Here is a 20,111-nt window from a genome sequence, read left to right as displayed (position 1 = left end):
GCACAAGTTTATTTACAAGCTCAATAGCTCACTTACATAAGGAACGGCGGGGTCCGTCTTACAATAGGGACACTGTCAGGGACACTGTTATGGGGGGGGGGAAGATATCTGTGGATGTGGATGATGACACATATATAGCACAAGATGCTTGCGCTGCCATATATGTGTGTCATCCACAGATCCCCCCGGCCACCCATAACAGTGTCATCCACAGATATCCCCTTAACAGTCTATTAAGGGGATATCTGTGGATGATACTGTTATGGGGGGGGGTCTGTGGATGATACTAGTATGGGGGGGATCTGTGGATGACACAGATGCCCCCATAACCGTGTGTCATCCACTGATGCCCATAACAGATGCCCCCATAACACAGGGGGGCTGATGAGAGGCACTTGGGGGCTGATGAGAGGCACAGGGAGGCTGATGGAGAGGCACTGGGGGCTGCTATGAGGCTACTGGGGGCTGCTATGAGGCATGGGGCTATTATCTGAGGTCTGATTGGGGATCATTCATATTGGGGTCTGATCTGAGGTCTTATTGGGGTCTTATTAACATTCGGGATCTTATTGGGGCTGTTAGCTGAGGTCTGATTAACATTGGGGGTCTGATTGATGGTCTGACCTGAGGTGTAATGAAAAATATATTTTTATTATTGTCCCCCTCTAAAACCTAGGTGCGTCTTATGGGCCGGTGCGTCTAATATGGCAAAAAATACAGTACTTGCTTGCTCCAGCCGACCTCCCCTACCCTTTGCGAACGCCGCGCGCTGTGACATCACGCGGAGGCACTTGGGTGAGTTCCCACAATTTTTTTCCCAGGACTTGACCCCTGGTTAGCCTGATTGTGTTCGGCCGGGCCACTATTCCCGGAGGATGGGGAGGTTGAGATCCACTGAGGATATTATAAGACTTTTCTATAGCTTCCTATATTGTTGCAAGGTCTGTATGTTGGTTGTTGCAAAGCTTGTGTGTTGGCTGAAGCCTTCCTATCTTACTGGTGGCTGGCCCTGCCCCTCAATTGTGCTTCCGGTTTTGGCTCTGCCCCTAGACTGCAAGGGGGTGGGGCCTGTTGGGGGTCATGTGATTGGGCTGCTCAGTCAAAAATGCCCTGGCCTATTTTTTGTCCCAGTCCGGCCCTGACATCGACGTTTGCGGTACAGGGAATAGAGAGGGTATTTGCACCGATTAAAAGCAGGGGGGCTTTTTGGATGTTTAAGTTAGGGAGTTGTGCCCCCAACGGTCTGAATAAAAAACATAACTTAGTTTTACAATATAAATAAAATGTTTTTAACAAGCCAGGTCTCTCAGGACCGCTTTTTTCAGGTGTTTGTGGTTTCACCTCCCATAGTGAGCATGTGATGGGAACACTTAATTAGCTGTGGTCCAACACATGCTTAAAAGGAAGGGGTTTCTTTTCACTTTTACATGTCATGATGAAGGACCGGTATACAGAGGTCCGAAATGGGTAGACTGTACAAGTGTTTGATGTCTGGATTTTACCGCAAGTAAATAAAGATCATCTTTTATATGGGAAGCTGGATTTTACAACTTTTTTTAATTTGCTGTACAGCGGTGTGCAGGCCTTTTTCCGTGCCTCCCAACAAAGAACACAGGTGAGCGCTGAATTTTTGTTGCATTGTAAAAGTATAATAAAGACAATGATCTCACAGTATAGGGGTAATAAATACAGTGATTTCACAATATAATACATTCCAACCATCCTGGATTTCACTGGCAGTCCCTCAGTCCCAGGAGGGATGTAGCATGTACTGATTTCAACTATATTTGCTTTCTGATTTACAGTGTGGGCTTTAGCAGGCTGCATGAGCTATCGGACCGCAAAATGTCAGATCCCCTGCCTTCAAGGACTACTGAGGACCCTGGAGAGAAGATAGAAGTGCTTTTCACGGCTTCTGTTTTCTCTATTCTCACATATACACAATCACATGATTGCTGGGATGCCATTACTTGAAAGCTGCTGCAAACTAGACCCAGCACAGTCCTGACAGGAACAACTTGTAATGACCGACGACACGCACAGGGAGGAAAACAGGGAAAGCCCTGCCCAAGGGAGAGGGAAAGGTGGTGACCCCTAACTCACCTTGCGGCTGGCACCTGACTGCCCTGACGTCCCTAGACGGGTTCCTCACCTGTGCGGCGATCGCGTGCCTAAACCCTGGCTTTCCCTAATAAGAGCCCTGGATAGTGAACAGGCCGGTGGGATCGCTAGTCCACACCACTATCACTAAGTGGGAAACACCAGGGAGAGGACAGACAAAACATACAAACACATACACCCAGGTGGGCGACCACAATAAACCAAAAAGGTCCAACAGGGATCTGGAGGGTAGCGTACTGGACCAACTACCAGCGAACGCAGCAACACAGCTCCAGAAGGTCAGAATAGATGTCCAGGCAGGAAGCTCTATCTCTGGCAACCAGAGAAGTGTGAGAGAGAAATATAAGGAGGTCTGGGAGTGCTGGACAAGGAACAGCTGAGGAGAAGGAGCTACGGATCCCTGAGTGAGCCAAAAGGGTTTGCTAAGCAAACCCAGAAAGCTACCATAAGGAAAACAGCCCTATCTTAAATAGAGCGTGCAGCCAACCGCTGCGACTTCCTGACCCCGGGTATAACGGAGTCAGGCGTGGTCCTCGACACCCTCGTGACAGTACCCCCCTCTCTACGAGGGGCCTCCGGACACTCAGGACCAGGTCTCCCAGGATGAGAGGCATGAAAAACCCGAACTAACCTGTCGGCGTTTACCTCAGACGCAGGAACCCACATTCTTTCCTCGGGACCGTAACCTCTCCAATGCACCAGATATTGAAGAGAGCGGCGGACCCGACGAGAATTAACAATTTTGGATATCTGAAATTTTAGGTTACCATCCACGACAACAGGAGGGGGTGGCAGCGGTGATGGTTCTAGAGGTGGAACATATTTTTTGAGTAACGACTTATGAAAAACATTATGAATTTTAAAAGTCTGAGGTAACTCCAGGCGAAAAGCCACGGGGTTGATGATGGCTACAATTTTGTAAGGGCCAATAAACCTAGGACCCAGTTTCCAAGAGGGAACCTTCAATTTAATATTCCTAGTAGACAACCACACATAGTCATTCACTCCTAGGTCCGGACCTGGCGACCGTCTCTTATCAGCCATGCATTTGTATTTACCTCCCATATTTTTCAAGTTAGCTTGCACCTTCTGCCATACCGATGAAAGAGATGACGAAAACCGTTCCTCTTCGGGAACCCCAGAAGACCCCCCCTCTTTGAAAGTACAGAATTGGGGATGAAAACCATATGCACCAAGAAATGGTGACTTGCCAGTGGATTCCTGACGACGATTATTTATGGCAAACTCAGCTAACGGTAAATATGATGACCACAACTCTTGGTTTTCAGACACAAAACATCTTAGATATGTCTCAAGGTTTTGGTTGGTACGCTCAGTCTGTCCATTCGACTGAGGATGGAAAGCAGAGGAAAAGGACAAGTGTACCCCCAAACGAGAACAAAAAGCTTTCCAAAATTTCGAAATAAACTGGGTACCCCGATCCGAAACAACATCGGAGGGGACCCCGTGAAGCTTCACGATTTCACTGACGAATACCTGAGCAAGAGTCTTAGCATTAGGTAGTGCGGGTAACGCAATGAAGTGTACCATTTTGCTAAACCTGTCCACTACTACCAAAATAACTGTTTTAACCGCAGACAAAGGTAAGTCAGTGATAAAATCCATTGACAGATGTGTCCACGGTCTATTGGGAATGACGAGTGGTAATAGAGACCCTGCAGGACGTGTATGTGAAACTTTTGCGCGCGCACAGGTAGAACAAGAAGACACAAAATCCAATACATCCTGACGCAACCTTGGCCACCAAAAACGACGAGACAATAGTTCCAAGGTTGCTTTACTACCCGGGTGCCCAGCAAGTGCCGAATTATGATGTTCCTTTAATAATTCGAAACGTAAGTTCAACGGTACAAACAATTTCTCTGAGGGGCAAGAGACCGGGGCGTCCCCCTGGGCCTCTAACACCTTCCCCTCCAAAACAGAGTGTACCGCAGAAACAACCACTCCTCTTTGAAGAATGGGTACCGGATCACTCACATTACCCCCTCCAGGGAAACAACGAGATAGTGCATCAGCCTTGGTGTTCTTTGCCCCAGGACGATAGGTAATCACAAAGTTAAACCTGGTAAAAAATAGCGACCACCTAGCCTGTCTAGGGGTGAGACGCTTAGCTGATTCGAGGTACAGAAGATTTTTATGGTCCGTAATTACAGTGACGGGGTGGACTGCCCCCTCTAAGAAATGACGCCACTCCTCAAACGCAAGTTTAATAGCTAATAGTTCCCTATTGCCAATATCGTAGTTCTTTTCTGCTGCAGATAGTTTTTTAGAAAAGAAAGCACAAGGACGCCATTTGCCAGGAGACGGACCCTGAGACAGCACCGCCCCCACTCCCACCTCTGACGCATCGACTTCAACAATAAAAGGCTGAGAGACATCAGGTTGGACCAGTACAGGTGCTGAGGTAAACCTCTCTTTTAGAGAGGAAAAAGCAACTTTAGCGGCGTCAGACCATTTAGAAAAATCAGTCCCCTTCCTAGTCATGTCAGTAAGCGGTTTTACAATAAGTGAATAATTTTTAATGAATTTCCTATAGAAATTCGCGAAGCCCAAGAACCGTTGTAGTGCTTTGAGGTTCTCAGGAAGATCCCAATCTAAAATTGCCTGGACCTTCCTAGGATCCATACGGAAACCTGACGCAGATAAAAAATAACCCAGGAATTGTATCTCCTGAACGGCGAAGACACATTTTTCAATTTTAGCATATAATTCATTCGTCCGTAGGACCTGCAGTACTTGTCTGACATGCACCTCATGTGTTTTCAGATCGGACGAATAAATTAAAATATCATCTAGGTATATTACCACAAACCTGCCGATTAGATGACTAAAAATGTCATTAACGAAATGTTGAAAGACGGCAGGAGCATTGGTCAGACCGAAAGGCATAACTAGATTTTCATAATGCCCCTCAGGGGTGTTAAACGCTGTCTTCCACTCATCCCCCTCCTTAATACGAATCAGATTGTAGGCACCCCTAAGATCAAGTTTGGAGAACCACCTAGCACCCGCAATCTGATTAAACAGGTCAGGAATGAGAGGAAGAGGGTATGGGTCTCGGATGGTTATCTGATTTAATTCGCGAAAATCTAAGCAAGGACGCAGGCCCCCATCTTTCTTTTTAACGAAGAAAAACCCTGCAGCCACGGGTGAAGAAGAGGGTCTGATGTGTCCCTTAGCCAAGCTCTCGGAGATATAATCTTTCATGGCTTGTCTCTCTGGACCCGAAAGATTATATAACCTGGTCTTGGGTAATTTTGCGCCGGGAATAAGGTTAACCGGGCAATCATAAGGACGATGAGGTGGTAACTTCTGACAACCCTTTTCAGAAAAAACATCCTCAAAGTCCGAAATAAATGTAGGTAGGGTAGTTATGGAGGCGACTAAGCAATTGCTATTTAAGCAATTTTCTCTGCACTGCTCACTCCACTCCAATATCTCCCTGGCCTGCCAATCCACCACTGGATTGTGCGCTACCAACCAGGGAAGACCCAGCACTACCGGAGTGGGAAGCCCCTCCAGAACATAACCTGAAAGCATCTCGTTATGGTGGTCCCCTACCCGAAGGTGTAAATTATGAACCATGTGCGTGAGGTTTCTCTGAGACAGGGGAGCAGAATCAATAGCGAATATGGGAATGGGTCTCTGTAAAGTACAGAGAGACAAACCCAAAGTGCGGGCAAAATGGGCATCTATCAAATTTACCCCTGCTCCACTGTCTAGAAAGAAAGAAATAGTCTCCGTCTTATCACCAAAAATAATAACCGCTGGCAACACAAATTGCGATGTACGTATGGAGGAAACGTATACCCCCCGGCTGACATCCTCCACACAGCCTGGGGTTAGTAGTTTTTCCGACGGTCTTTTGTTTCTGAGGAAAGAAGGACAGACATTAATGAAATGACCCCTCTCCCCACAAAAAAAACAAACCCCACGCCTACGGCGAGCCTCAGGAGGACGGACCTGACGAGTAGTTCCTCCTAGCTGCATAGGCTCGTCTAAGTCCGTACAGACTAACTGCTGCTTGGGAGGGGTTACCAATTGCTCCGGTTTTTTCAACCTGACCCTAAGGCGTCTATCTATTCGGATAGAAAGGGACATAACCGCATCAAGGGAAAAGGGGGTCTCATATAATGCAAGCGCATCCTTAACCCTTTCGGATAACCCAGAGCAGAACTGACTCCTGAGAGCCGGGTCGTTCCATTGGGTATCCGTAGCCCACCTACGGAATTCAGAGCAATACTCCTCTACCGGCCGCTCTCCTTGTAAGAGTCTCCGTAATCTTGATTCAGCCAGGGCGACTCGGTCAGGGTCATCATATATGAGACCCAAGGCCTCAAAAAACTCATCCACTGACCGAAGAGCCTGGGAATCAGTAGGTAAAGAGAACGCCCAGGACTGCGGATCCCCCTGCAGCAGGGAAATAACAACCCCCACCCGCTGATCTTCATTACCAGAGGAGTAAGGGCGCAGTTTAAAATATAACTTACAGGCCTCACGGAATGTCAAAAACTTGTCCCTTCCCCCAGAAAATCTGTCAGGGAGAGGGACCTTGGGTTCCGCAACAACCTGGTTACCAGTAGCAACCGCTGGGCTTGCAGTCAGTTGTAATTGCTGCTGTTGCTGGAGGACTGACGCCTTCAATCCTACCACCTCCAAAGACAGGCCATGAAATTTTTTTTTTTACCTACACAAAATAATGGCCAGAGATAATGTAATGACCGACGACACGCACAGGGAGGAAAACAGGGAAAGCCCTGCCCAAGGGAGAGGGAAAGGTGGTGACCCCTAACTCACCTTGCGGCTGGCACCTGACTGCCCTGACGTCCCTAGACGGGTTCCTCACCCGTGCGGCGATCGCGTGCCTAAACCCTGGCTTTCCCTAATAAGAGCCCTGGATAGTGAACAGGCCGGTGGGATCGCTAGTCCACACCACTATCACTAAGTGGGAAACACCAGGGAGAGGACAGACAAAACATACAAATACATACACCCAGGTGGGCGACCACAATAAACCAAAAAGGTCCAACAGGGATCTGGAGGGTAGCGTACTGGACCAACTACCAGCGAACGCAGCAACACAGCTCCAGAAGGTCAGAATAGATGTCCAGGCAGGAAGCTCTATCTCTGGCAACCAGAGAAGTGTGAGAGAGAAATATAAGGAGGTCTAGGAGTGCTGGACAAGGAACAGCTGAGGAGAAGGAGCTACGGATCCCTGAGTGAGCCAAAAGGGTTTGCTAAGCAAACCCAGAAAGCTACCATAAGGAAAACAGCCCTATCTTAAATAGAGCGTGCAGCCAACCGCTGCGACTTCCTGACCCCGGGTATAACGGAGTCAGGCGTGGTCCTCGACACCCTCGTGACACAACTTTCACTGCAACGGGGGACATTTCTCCTGCCTAGTGGACAGTATAGTGTAAAAATAAATAAGTAAAAATAAATCCTTTTCTCACCTTTTTGAGGGACAGAGTATAAAATCAAACGAAATGAATGAAATTAAAAAATTTACAAAAAATTACTTTCCAAGAGCACAGTGGCCTCCGGAATTCATACATGGAAGATGTTTGAAACAACCAGGACTCTTCCTACAGCTGGACGCCTCACCAAAATAAGTAATCAAGTTTAAAGTGTCTTGGTAAGAGAGCTGACCAAAAACCAAATGGTCACTGTGGCTGAGCTCCAAAGATCCTGTGTGCAGATGGGAAAAACCTCCAGAAGGTCAACCATTACTGTAGCACTCCAACAATCTGGACTTTATGGCCAAAAAGAAGCCCAAAAGGCACATAAACATTTGCAAAAGAAAAGTACCTAAAGGACTTTCAGACTGTGAGAAACAAGATTTTCTGGTGTGGTGAAACAAAGATTGAACCTTTTGGCCTCAATTATAAGTGTCATGTCTGGAGGAAACCATGCACTGCTCAACACCTGCCCAGTACTATCTCTACAGTGAAGCATGTCCGTGGTTGACATTGTGGATGTTTTTTTCAGCGGCTGGGACAAGGAGACTGGTCAGGGTTGAGGGAAAACTGAATGGAGAAAACTACAGAGATATACTTAATGAAAACCTGATCCAGAGTGCTCTGGGCCGAAGGTTCACCTTCCAATAAAACAATGACCCTAAGCACGCAGACAAGACAACTCAGGAGTGGCTAAGGCTACTTTCACACCTGCGTTCGGTGTATCTGCACAGACGGATCCGCACCGATAATGCAAACGCTTGTATCCGTTCAGAACGGATCCGTTTGCATTATTCTGTCAAAAAAAAGTCTAAGTCAAAACTGATCCATCCTGACTTACATTGAAAGTCAATGGGGGACAGATCCGTTTTAAATTGCACCATATTGTGTCAGTGAAAACGGATCTGTCCCCATTGACATACATTGTAAGTCAGGACGGATCCGTTTGGATCTGTATCGTCAGGCGGACATCAAAAAACTGCAAGCAACATTTTGGTGTCCGCCTCTAGAGTGGTATACAGGCGCAATGGAGCCAAACTGATGCATTCTGAACTGATCTTTATCCATTCAGAATGCATTGGGGCTGAACTGATTCGTTTTGGTCTGCTTGTGAGAGCCCTGAAACGGATCTCACAAGCGGACCCAGAAACACCAGTGTGAAAGTAGCCTTAAAGGCCATGTACACCTTTGAGGCAATTTTTTTTATGATTCCATTTTATTCATTTGTGGCTAAACATAATTTTTTCAGTTGGCCTTTATTAAAAATATTGAGCCATTCTGTCACAAAGGGTTACCTGTTTGTCTAGATGTGTAACTGGTACTTTCACTTTGTGCTGGGTCTTCTAAGAAACCTTATCTCTAAACTACAGAGGTCATAAACACTTATTTAAGCCACATTCTTGTCAGTGAGATAACAACTAAGCTATAATGAGTGTTTAGGAGGTCAGAGACCAGAGATAAGGAGCTCCTGGTCTGACAGAAGAGACAGAAAATCCAAAGGGTGCTACTAGAGAATCTCAGCTCTGTACAGAAAAAAGGATGCCATATTTTTAATAAAGACCAATTCAAAAAATTATTTTTAGCTCAAAATGAGTACAATGCAATAATAAAAAAGGTGTACATAGCCTTTAAGCCGCATTTACACGAGCCAATAATCATCTATATTATCGGGAACTACCACTCCTGCGAACAGTCATTCTTGACAATCTGCCCACGTAAATGTGCCGCATTCGTAAAACCCTCCTGTCGTTCATACAGACACCACTTATCATAGTTTCTGGGCAGTAGATCATGTGGTCTAAACAACGATCTGCTGCTCAGAAACCATAAATCTATATGAGGACAAGGGATGGCAATAGCGATCCCTCGTCCTCATACAGTGAAGGAGATCGCTACATGTAAATGCAGCAGTCTCCTTCACTGAACGAGCAACTGACTGTCGGGATGTAATGCTTGTTTCCCAACAATCAGCTGCAAAATCGTCCCGTCTAATTTCACCTTTTGTAGCAACTCTTTGAACGTCCTTGAGTGGCTAAGCCAGAACCCTGACTTGAACCCAATAGAAAATCTCTGGAAAGACATAAAAATAACAGTCCAATGACAGTACCCATCCAATTGTACAGAGCTTGAGAGTATCTGCAGAGAAGAATGTCAGAAAATCCCCAAATCCCAGGTGTGCAAACATTGTGGCTTCATACTCAAGAAGCCTGGAGGCTGTAATCATTGCCAAAGGTGCTTCAACTAAGTATTGAGTAAAGAGTCTGAATACTTATGTCAATGCACGATATTTGTTTTCCCAATGATTTCTAATATTTTGTTTTCACTTTCTCATTATGGTATGTTGAGTTCAGAATGATGTTTCGCTATCTTGAAACAACCTGAATTTTTTAAAATATTTTAGCGTAAGGCCACAACATAAAAAATGTGAAAAAAGTGAAATGGTCTGAAGACTTTCTGAATGCACTGTATAAAAATAATATAAAAATAAACCTGCATTACTGATAAAAAGAAAAATGGTGCTACCTCTATAAATAAAAAAAGTTATAGCTGAATCCAGACATATTCCCTTCTTCCCAACTCAGGCCCTCTGACATGAGCATCAGAGCATTTCATGCTCCAATGCTCTCCCTTGCCCTGTGCTGAATAGCGCAAGGCAAAGGCTATTTCTGGAGATTTGGTGACTTATCGGGCTCTCACTGGGTAAGCTAGCTGGAGGCTTTCCCTAGCTGTGAGCCCGGTGACATCATCGACTGTAATGGTCGGGCCTTAGCGCTTCCCTAGCCTGTTAAATGGCTAGGGCAGCACTAAAGCTCGTCCATGAGTGCCGGTGACATCACTGGGAACACTGCTAGATGGAAGCCTCTGCCTAGCAGTGTAAAAATGTAAACAAAAAAGCTCTTGCCCTGCACGATACATGAAATGCTGCAATGCTCATGTCATAGGGGCTGAGTGGGGGAAGAAGGGGATATGTCCAGGTTCAGCTGTGAACCCCGAACAACACCTTTAAACTATTAATAGAGTAATGAGCGAGCACTCATACACTTGGCAACCAAATTGACATGTGCAGAAAATATTTATTATATCCCCATAAAATACAAGTAATAAAATTTATAAGAACAATGTAGCAATAATATACAACATTACAGTCACATATTGTGGTAGATATGATCAACACTATATTCATATGACTCAATAGTGTCGATAAATTCAATAATATATATCACACCAAGAAACTTCAAGTATATGCTGTTATTTGGGAAAGAGGGGGTATTATCTTCTAGCGCTCTATCCCAATTTGGGAAACTGAATGTCACTGAAAATGTTGTAGGTGTATTCACTGGGAGCGCAATATGTTCATAAAGTGTCCACAGGAATCCTGATAATGTGAAAAGTCTCTTATAGCATATCCTTTTAAGCTCGATATGAGCTTTGGATTGGAGAAAACTTTAAATCGATGTTTGGCTTACCGTCTAGCGTCTGCTGTCTCCCTATTGCTTCAATGGAGCTTTAAATATTTGCCGGCTTATTCAGTCGCTCCATACAGCAAGCTGGTTTAAATTTTGCGGGAGTTCCAAAGATCGCGGGAGTTACCACTCTGTTCCGCAATTTCCTTTGGTGCAGCTTTCGACGATAAGAATAGTTAATCCTTTACTGTAGAGATTTTCTTCTGTATGGCCATACAGTATTATCGGAGGCTTTTCAATGCAGGTACATCACTTGTTTCACCATACGCGTTACGGGTAGATTCACTCTCCCTTCCTCAGTGGTCAAGTGTCTGCCTGCTCTGCCTCCATTTTTATCCATTCCTTTGATTGCTTCCCAAATCTCGGACACCTGTTGTTCATGCTACTCCCAGTTTGCAAGGGAATCCTCCCACATAATCAAGGGATAATTCTATACAGCCTTGATTTAAAAAAAAAAAAAAAAAAAAAATCTTTTTTTTTTTTTTTTTTCCCTCTTGCAGTTTCCATGCGTTTTTTATGCGTTTTTTGGGGACACATGCGTTTTTTGGCCCAGATGTCCCAATTGGTGTGATATATCATTATGTGAAATATAAACTTGATATCTGATTGCCAACACTTATAAAATGACTTTTTATAATAAAATATTATTAAACAAATTTTCAAGATTAAAATATCAATATAAAAATATAAAACAATAAATAATAAATGTGAGGAATCTTGAAAGTTTCATAGGAATCCTAGAGTTTGATACAATTATTCGGATTTGATAGAGAAAGAAGGGTGGGTATCTCGGAGCCAAGGACACGTCGCAGCGCCGATAGACGGCCTAGCATGCGACGTGCCGTCGGCCTCGAGACATCCAACCTACATAAATCCAAAAATTTCCAACTCCGAATTAAGGCCTTTCGGTTGTAGAGATCCAAATTCATAAATGCGTCTGGATTCTATCCTAGACATTTGTCTGATAAAATCACCGCCTCTCCAGTGTTTCTCCACCTTCTCCAGTGCCTAAACTCTGTTTGGTTCTGAATAGAGATAAGCGAAGCGAGCTTTGGGTGTTACATCCGAAGACGCTTCGTTCATAACTTTTGGATTAATACTGTAGGGAGATCTGTCTCCCTACAGTATTAAAATGTATGGGCTCCGATGAGCCGAAGTTAGTTATTCGTGGAGTCTCGCGTGACTTCGTTGAATAACTTTGGTAATTGATTTTTAAAGTGGAAAACCACTTTAAGACTTAAAATGGAACTCTGCTTTGGTTCCGAGTACAGGGATGTCATAATACAGAGAAAGTAAATAGTAATGTCACAATTCATTGATAATAAACACTGATGTTACTATACAAGGATAATAAACACAGTCACAACATCACAATACAGGGGCAGTGCACACAGTGATGTCACAGTCCAGAGATAATAAACACAGTTATGTCACACAAGAGATAATGCAGACCTATTTTTTGAACAAATGGCTAAATCCCATGGCTTTAATAGATGCCTTAAAATACAGGAATAAAATACAGGAAAACCCACGATATTGACACAATGGTCCACAACCCCTGTCTTCTTCCATATGCTTCCACATCGAATATACCAGACTAATGTTGGAGATGTGGCTGTGGAGTAGGATCTCTGTCACACTTTTGGTGGTCATATCCATGCATTATACCCTTTGGATCAATATTGAAACTGAAATTAATAGATTTTTCTCATTCTCAATTAAACTGGACCCAAAACTAATCCTACTCTGGTGCCTTATTGATAGCTAGACGCAGAGGCATTGCTAGGCTAAAACATTCAGGGCCTGGGCCCCTGATGTTTTGTCCTAGGCCCCTAAATGTCCTGCCTGCCTGCTAGATACAACTGTATTACCATCCTCGGCAATACAATTGGATCTAATGCACAGGAAGAGCTCAAGGACCTGTGGTGGCATCACAGGTCATGTGACCAGTAAAACAGGCAGTGGTTAAGAAGGACCTGCGATGATGTCACCCACCATCATGTGACCAGTGCAGGAGAGGACTGCAGTGAACAGGAGAAGAAGCAGTGGTGATGTCTGCATATAAGGAGAGGTAAGTGAAGGGAGAGGCAGAGAAATGCTGGGAGTTGTGGTTATTTACCTGGGACTGTATGTTAGGGCTGAAGGGGGGATGTTATTTACATGGGACTGTATATTAATTGTGGCTGTAGGAGGGAGTGATGTTATTTACATGGGACTGTATGTTGATGGTGGCTGTGGGAGGGAGTGTTACTTACATGGGACTGAATGTTGGAAGGGTGATGTTTACATGGGATTTCATGTTCAAAGCGGCTGGGGAAGAGGTGATATTATTTACATGGGACTGTAGATAGAACGCGGCTGGGGAGGAGATGATGTTATTTATATAAGACTGTGTTTTGGAGAGGCGGGAGAGAGCGGGGATGTTGTTTAAATGGGACTGTATATTGGAGGGGGCTGGAGAAATGGTGTGATGTTATTTACATGGAACTCTATGGCGGAGGAAAGGAAATAGTGTTATTTACATGGGACTATATATTAGAGGGGCTGAAGGAAGAGGAGTGATGTTATTTACATAGGACTGTATTTTAGACGGAGCAGGAGAGATGGTGTGATGTTATTTACCTCGGACTGTATGGTGGAGGGAGGAATATAACTATAGGGGCACTGCAGGGTGAGCATTATAATAGTAGGGGGCAATATAAATACTGGGGGCACTGTAGGGGTATTATAAATCCAGGGGACATTTGGCATTCTTATTACTCTTGGGAGCTCTATAGGAGAGACTTATAGATCAGCCTTATTTCTACTAAGAGCACTATGGGGGCCTTATTATTACTGAGGGGTCTGTAGAGCGCTTTATTACCACTGGGGGAACAATAGGGTGGCCTTATTTCTACTGGGGGCTCTGTGAGGGTATTATTAATACTAAAGGGCTCTTCTAATAATGGGGAGCATTATCACTGTTGGGGGCACAGTAGGGTAATATTACTAATGAGAGCATTCTAGAAGAGAATTACTATTGGTGGGACTTTGAGGAGCACTATTACTATGGGGGGAACTATTATTTCTTCAGTACAGCATTTGGGGGTATTGGGGAGCACAGCGAGCAGCAGGATAACACTGGGGGGACTTCAGGTTGGGGGATGATGATAGAAATGTGAGGAAGCTAAGATGTCCGTGTGTCACACTCTGCAGAAACAAGGCGGCTAAGAGAAATGTATTGGACCAAATGGAGAAGATGATGACAGAGGAGATCTACATCGGAGGAGACGTCACCTGGGAGGCACTGTATGTGACAGGTATGTGCTGCTGTATAGCAAGTACAGAAAAATGTGGTGTGCGGGGGGAGGATCGATTTAGAGAACTGGGCCATATTCCTTGGGGCTTGGGCCCCAGGTATTTTGAGACCCTAGTAACGCCCCTGGCTAGATGGTAGACCCACATCTACTTCAAATCTCCCTGCTATATTTATCACAGCGGCAAGACTTTTAATTCCTTTCCTCTGTAAAAGTGAGTTGGCCCCCACGAATACTTCATGGTTTGTAAAAGTAGACCAAATCTACCATTTTGAGGAGCTTGCTCACTGGGAACTAAACTCCCACCCCACGTTTTAAAAAATTTAGGGTAATTGTGGAGAACACATGGTTTTCAGACCTAAAGGTACCTCATTGTAGACTTCCTACCTCATTTCCCATGAGATCTTCACTGGAGATCCTTATTTTACGCATCCTCTTATTTATTTGCTGTATCAACAAGTTACCCAATTTATTTTGACAGTATGAAGCTTCACTGCTATTGTTTTCTCCCCTAATTTACTTGTTTATTTTGATTTAACATTTTTAAAGGTGTACCTCATTGCCTTTCTCTCCCTATCCTCCCCTCCCCTGCTCGATCATTTGTCTTCCCTTCTTCTTTCCTTCTACTTCCGAACACCCCCTCCTACTTCCCCTTTTTTCCCCTCTTGCCTTTACCAGGCGCTCGAACATTGAGATCTATGTTGTTTATCATTTCCTAGTAATCATTCATTGAAAAATCTATTACTATTGTGCTTTTATCTGACAGTCACTATGTATTTCCAACCTTTATGTCTTGTTCAATAAAAAGAGAATAAAAACAAAAGAGATAATGCAGTGTCCTACTGCTGAGGGAGTAGTACACTGCAAATTAGTTTATGTTCATTTTACCTGCATTCTGCAAAAAGAGTACCCTCTGGGTAATGGGAGTTAGAGCTAGCTCAATACAATTCAGCATAGCTCTGCCTAGTCTAGAGACAGGAGCACTCTTAGCTGAGTTATGCTCTAGATTAAAAAAGCCAGAGTCAAGCACATTAGATATCAAATTTTATAGCAAAGGGGAGGACGGCTCCAGTGCTATTGCTAAGAAGTATGCCAGATGCCAAATAGATGCATGGAGACGTCTGTAGAGAATTGCTGTCTGATCAAGACATCTATCCTCCATAGCAATGTGTCAAGAAGATTTAAGCTAAAAATATTTTTTTTATATTAGTCTTTAATAACAATTTTTAACCACTGTCTTTGTGCAGCCTTGCAGCAGGATCTGAATTTTCACTCTGTTCCATCAGGCAGCTTAGCTGACGCACTCCTTATCTCTGATCTCTTATGTCCTAAACACTCATTACAGCACAATTCATATCTTCCTGACAAGAATGTGACTTAAATAAGTGCTTATGATCTTTTGGTAATTTAAAGATAAGGTTTAGATGACCGGCACAAAGTGAAAGTAAAAAGTACAATTCACACAGCTAGAAAAAACAGTTTGTGACAGAACAGCTCAATATTTTTAGTAAAGACCAATGAAAATATGATTTTTGGCCCAAAATGCTCCCTATAGTGTCCCCAGTAATAATAATGCCCATATAGTGTCCCCAGTAATAATACTGCCCATATAATGCTTCCAGTAATAATATTGCCCATATAGTGCCTCAAGTAATAATAATAATGCCCATATAGTGTCCCATATAACATTAATGCCCATATAGTTCCTCCAGTAATAATAGTGCCCTCAATAATACATCAGCAATAATAATGTCCCTATAGTGCCTCAAGCAATAACAATGCCCCATAATGCCCCCATAGTGCCTTCAAATGTAGTAATGCCCCCAGTAATAATAATACCCTCTATAGTGCCTCCGGTAATAATAATGTCACCACAATACCTCTAGTAATAATAATGACCCCGTTAATATCCCTATAGTGCTCCCAGTAATGTCCAATCCACTGTCCGCATTAATGTACATCTAACTGCTACCAATCATGTCTCCATAGCACCCACAGCATTGTCCCTCCACTGCCACAGTAATGTCCCCTATGGTTAAGCGCTCAGAGGAAAAGATATAAAAAAAATAAAAAATAACAAAATGAATACTCACAAGAGTCCCATTCCCTGTCACAGTCTGATTCAGGATGCAGGTCTCTCCTGGCCTACGGCCACTGTACCGCCACAGGCGGCAGATCACAATTATGTCATTGCGCTGCATCCTGACACAGGAGGTTGCAATGATGTCATTGCGCTGCTTGGAATCCGGCACACAGGAGGAAGTATGGAGCACAGCGTCAGAGGCATGTGATGCTGGGAGTGGGGAGAGCCTCAGGTTTGGCAGCCTTCAGCCTCTCCAGCACACAGTCCCATGTAAATAACATCATTCCCCTCCCTCCAGCCCCTCCAACATACAATCCCATGTAAATAACATTGCTCTCCTCCTCCAGCCCTCTCCAATATACATCCAATGAAAACCACTCATTTCCCTCCAGCCCCTGCCAACATACAACCCACGTAAATAACATCACTCCCCCCCTCTAGCCCCCTCTAACATACAGTCCAATGTAAATAACATCCCTCCCTCCTGCCCCTCTTACATACAGTTCCATGCAAATAACATCACTACCCTCCCTACAGCCCCTCCAACATACAGTCCCATGTAAATGACATCCCTTCCCTCCTTCCAGTCCCCTTCAACATACAGTCCCATGTAAATAACCACTCCTTTTCCTCCAGCCCCACCATTGTATAGTCCCATGTAAATAAGATTACTCTCCTCCCTCCAGCCCCTAACAACATGCAGTTGCATATAAATAACATCACTCCCCTCCCTTCAGATCCTCCAACATACAGTCCCATGTAAAAAAAAACTCCTTTCTCTCCGCCCCTGCCAACCTACAGCCACATGTAAATAACATCACTCCCCTCCTTTCAGATTCTCCAACATACAGTTACATATCCAACTAAAATACACAGCACATACAGCACTAACCTGCAACAACCCACTGCCCTCTATTCACCACACCAACATGCACTGATGTTTCCTCCGTAATCTGGAGGCCCGCCCATTAGACCACAATACCCCGCCTCTTCCTATGACATCATATATACCATGCGCAATTCCAGGCCTGGAAACTAGGGAAAGGAGATGGACACCTCCTAGTAAAACCTAATCAAAGTCCTGACTAACTACCAGTACGAACAGACCCCAGAGGTAGGTGAGTTCATACACAGGAATACCTAATGTCCTAACTCACCCTATAGGACCCTGGTACTAATGTCAGGGCTGAGACAACCTGTTCCTCCAAAAGAAAGGACGAACAGGAGTCTCCCTCGGGCCTTAATACAAATGACAGGGAAATGCAACACATAAAATAACCCAAACAAAATGCAAAAGGGAAAGATAACACTTAACTTCAAGTGGCAATGACAGCACCAGGAATTCAGCCGAGATCCACACACCAGCTATCCACAACTCAAACTGAAGCCATAAACCACATAGCATAGTGGGAGAAACAACAATAAATAGAGAAGGTTAAATTACCATAATAGCCACACCTGGGGAAAGACGGTGTGGCAAGCGCCAGAAACAACACAGACGTCATTTGATCCAAACGGAAAACATGTCAGATCAAACCACGTGTTGCCAGTCTCACCAATCTCCTGCCACCTGTCGCAGGAACGTCTGTGACAGAACACCCCCCGCCCCCTTCTACGGGTGACCTCCGGGCATCCAGGACCAATCTTATCCGGATGAGACCTGTGAAAGGCTTTCACCAAACTACTGGCATTCATTTCAGATGCTGGTACCCACATCCTCTTCTCTTGTCCATAACCCTTCCAGTGAACAGGATACTGAAGAGATCTACAGAGAACTCAAGAGTCAACAATCTTGGCGAATTTTCAGAATCTGAGGAAGTTCAAGACAAAAAACTACAGGATTAATAATGGCAGTGATCTTATATGGACAGCCACACAAAATCACCCACACTTAGGTCCGGACCATTCATATGTTTCCTGTCAGCCACACGTTTATACTTGTTGCCCATATTCATCAAGTTATTTTGAATTTTCTGCCATATAGAAGACAATGATGATGAAAAACATTCTTCCTCAGGGATACCGGAAGTATCCGAACCAGAGGATGTGCCAAATTGTGGGTGAAACCCATATGCCCCAAAAAACGGCGACTTACCCGTGGACTCCTGTCTACGATCTGCCAAAGACAAAAACGAGAACCATTCCTCCTGGTTCTCATAGACAAAACATCTTAAGTAAGTCTCCAGACTCCGTTCAGTGCGCTCTGTCTGTCCATTCGTCTGAGGTTGAAAAGCAGAAGAAAAAAAAGACAGTTGTACCCCCAGCTGAGTATAGAGCGCCTTCTAGAATCTGGACAGAAACTGAGTCCCAAGATCGGAGACCACGTCAGAGGGAATGCCATGAGGTTTCACAATGTTGTCAACAAACACTTACGCAAGTGTTTTAGCATTAGGTAGGCCAGGCAATGCTATAAAGTGCACCATTTTACTAAAACGATCAATTACCACCAGAATAACTGTCTTTCCAGACGAATTAGGCAGATCAGTAATAAAATCCATAGACAAGTGAGTCCATGGTCTGGACGGTATGGGCAACGGAAGTAGAGATCCAGAAGGCCGAGTATGTGTCCCCTTAGCGCGTGCACAGATACCAGGCCGACACCTAGTCCTCAATACACTTACGCAACCCGGGCCACCAGAATCTACGAGAGATAAGGTCGGCAGTGGATCTACTCCCAGGGTGTCCCATAAGTACCATACAGTGATGTTCCTCAAACACCTTATGACGCAATTCTGATGGAACAAACTATTTCCCAAAGGGGCAAGACTCCGGTGCGCCTCCCTAAGCCTCTATCACCTTCACCTCTAGGTCAGGGTATAGAGCGGATATCACAACCCCCTCCGATAGTATCTGACTTGGATTTTCAAAATCACCACCTCCAGGAAAACTAAGTGACAAGGCATCTGCTTTGACGTTCTTAACCCCAGGATGATAAGTGACAATGAAATTGAATATGGTGAAAAACAAAGACCATCTGGCCTGCTTTGGGTTCAGTCGTTTAGCCGACTCTGGGTAAGCCATATTTTTGTGATCTGTGAACACCGTGATCGGATAAATCGCCCCTTCCAACCAATGACGCCACTCCTCAAAAGCCAACTTAATGGCCAGCAACTCTCTGTTACCCACATTGTAATTTCTCTCTGCGGCAGAGAGTTTTTTTTAAAGAAAAATGCACATGGGAGCCATTTACCAGGTGACTGGCCCTGCGATAAGACTGCTCCTACCCCCACCTCAGACGCGTCAAGTTCCACAATGAAAGGTTGTGATACATCCGGCTGCACCAATATAGGGGCAGAAGCGAAGCATTCCTTAACTGCAGAAAAGGCTTGCAACGCCGAATCAGACCACACTAAGACATCCATCACTTTCTTATTCATGTAAGTTTAGGGTTTCACCATTGTTGAATAGTTCTGAATACATTTTGGGTAATAGTTGGTGAACCCCAAAAATCGCATAAGAGCCTTCAGATTTTTGGGTCGATCCCAGTTCAATACAGCACTGACTTTCTCTGGATCTATTCAAAAACCTGAAGATGACAGCAGGTAGCCCAAGAATTGCACCTCATGTACAGCAAAAACACACTTCTCTAATTTTGCATACAATTTATTATCTCTTAGGATCTGTAACACCTGTCTAACGTGATCCACGTCTGGAGAATATATTAGTATGT

The 20,111-nt window shown here is 44.4% G+C and overlaps 1 long non-coding RNA gene across 1 annotated transcript; it reads right to left on the bottom strand.

Moving 5' to 3' along the window:
* Positions 1–1,414: 1,414 nt before the first annotated feature.
* LOC121002171 lies at positions 1,415–13,068 on the bottom strand. The gene is made up of 3 exons (XR_005779241.1): positions 13,058–13,068; positions 10,487–10,493; positions 1,415–1,584 (listed from the first exon to the last, which is right to left on the bottom strand). It is a non-coding gene; the product is annotated as an uncharacterized LOC121002171 (long non-coding RNA).
* Between the last annotated feature and the right edge of the window lie 7,043 nt (positions 13,069–20,111).

Source organism: Bufo bufo, chromosome 1, assembly GCF_905171765.1.
Source record: "Bufo bufo chromosome 1, aBufBuf1.1, whole genome shotgun sequence".
NCBI classification, from domain to species: Eukaryota; Metazoa; Chordata; class Amphibia; order Anura; family Bufonidae; genus Bufo; species Bufo bufo.
Note: the sequence above shows the minus strand (reverse complement) of the source record. Positions and strands in the feature narration are given on the sequence as shown.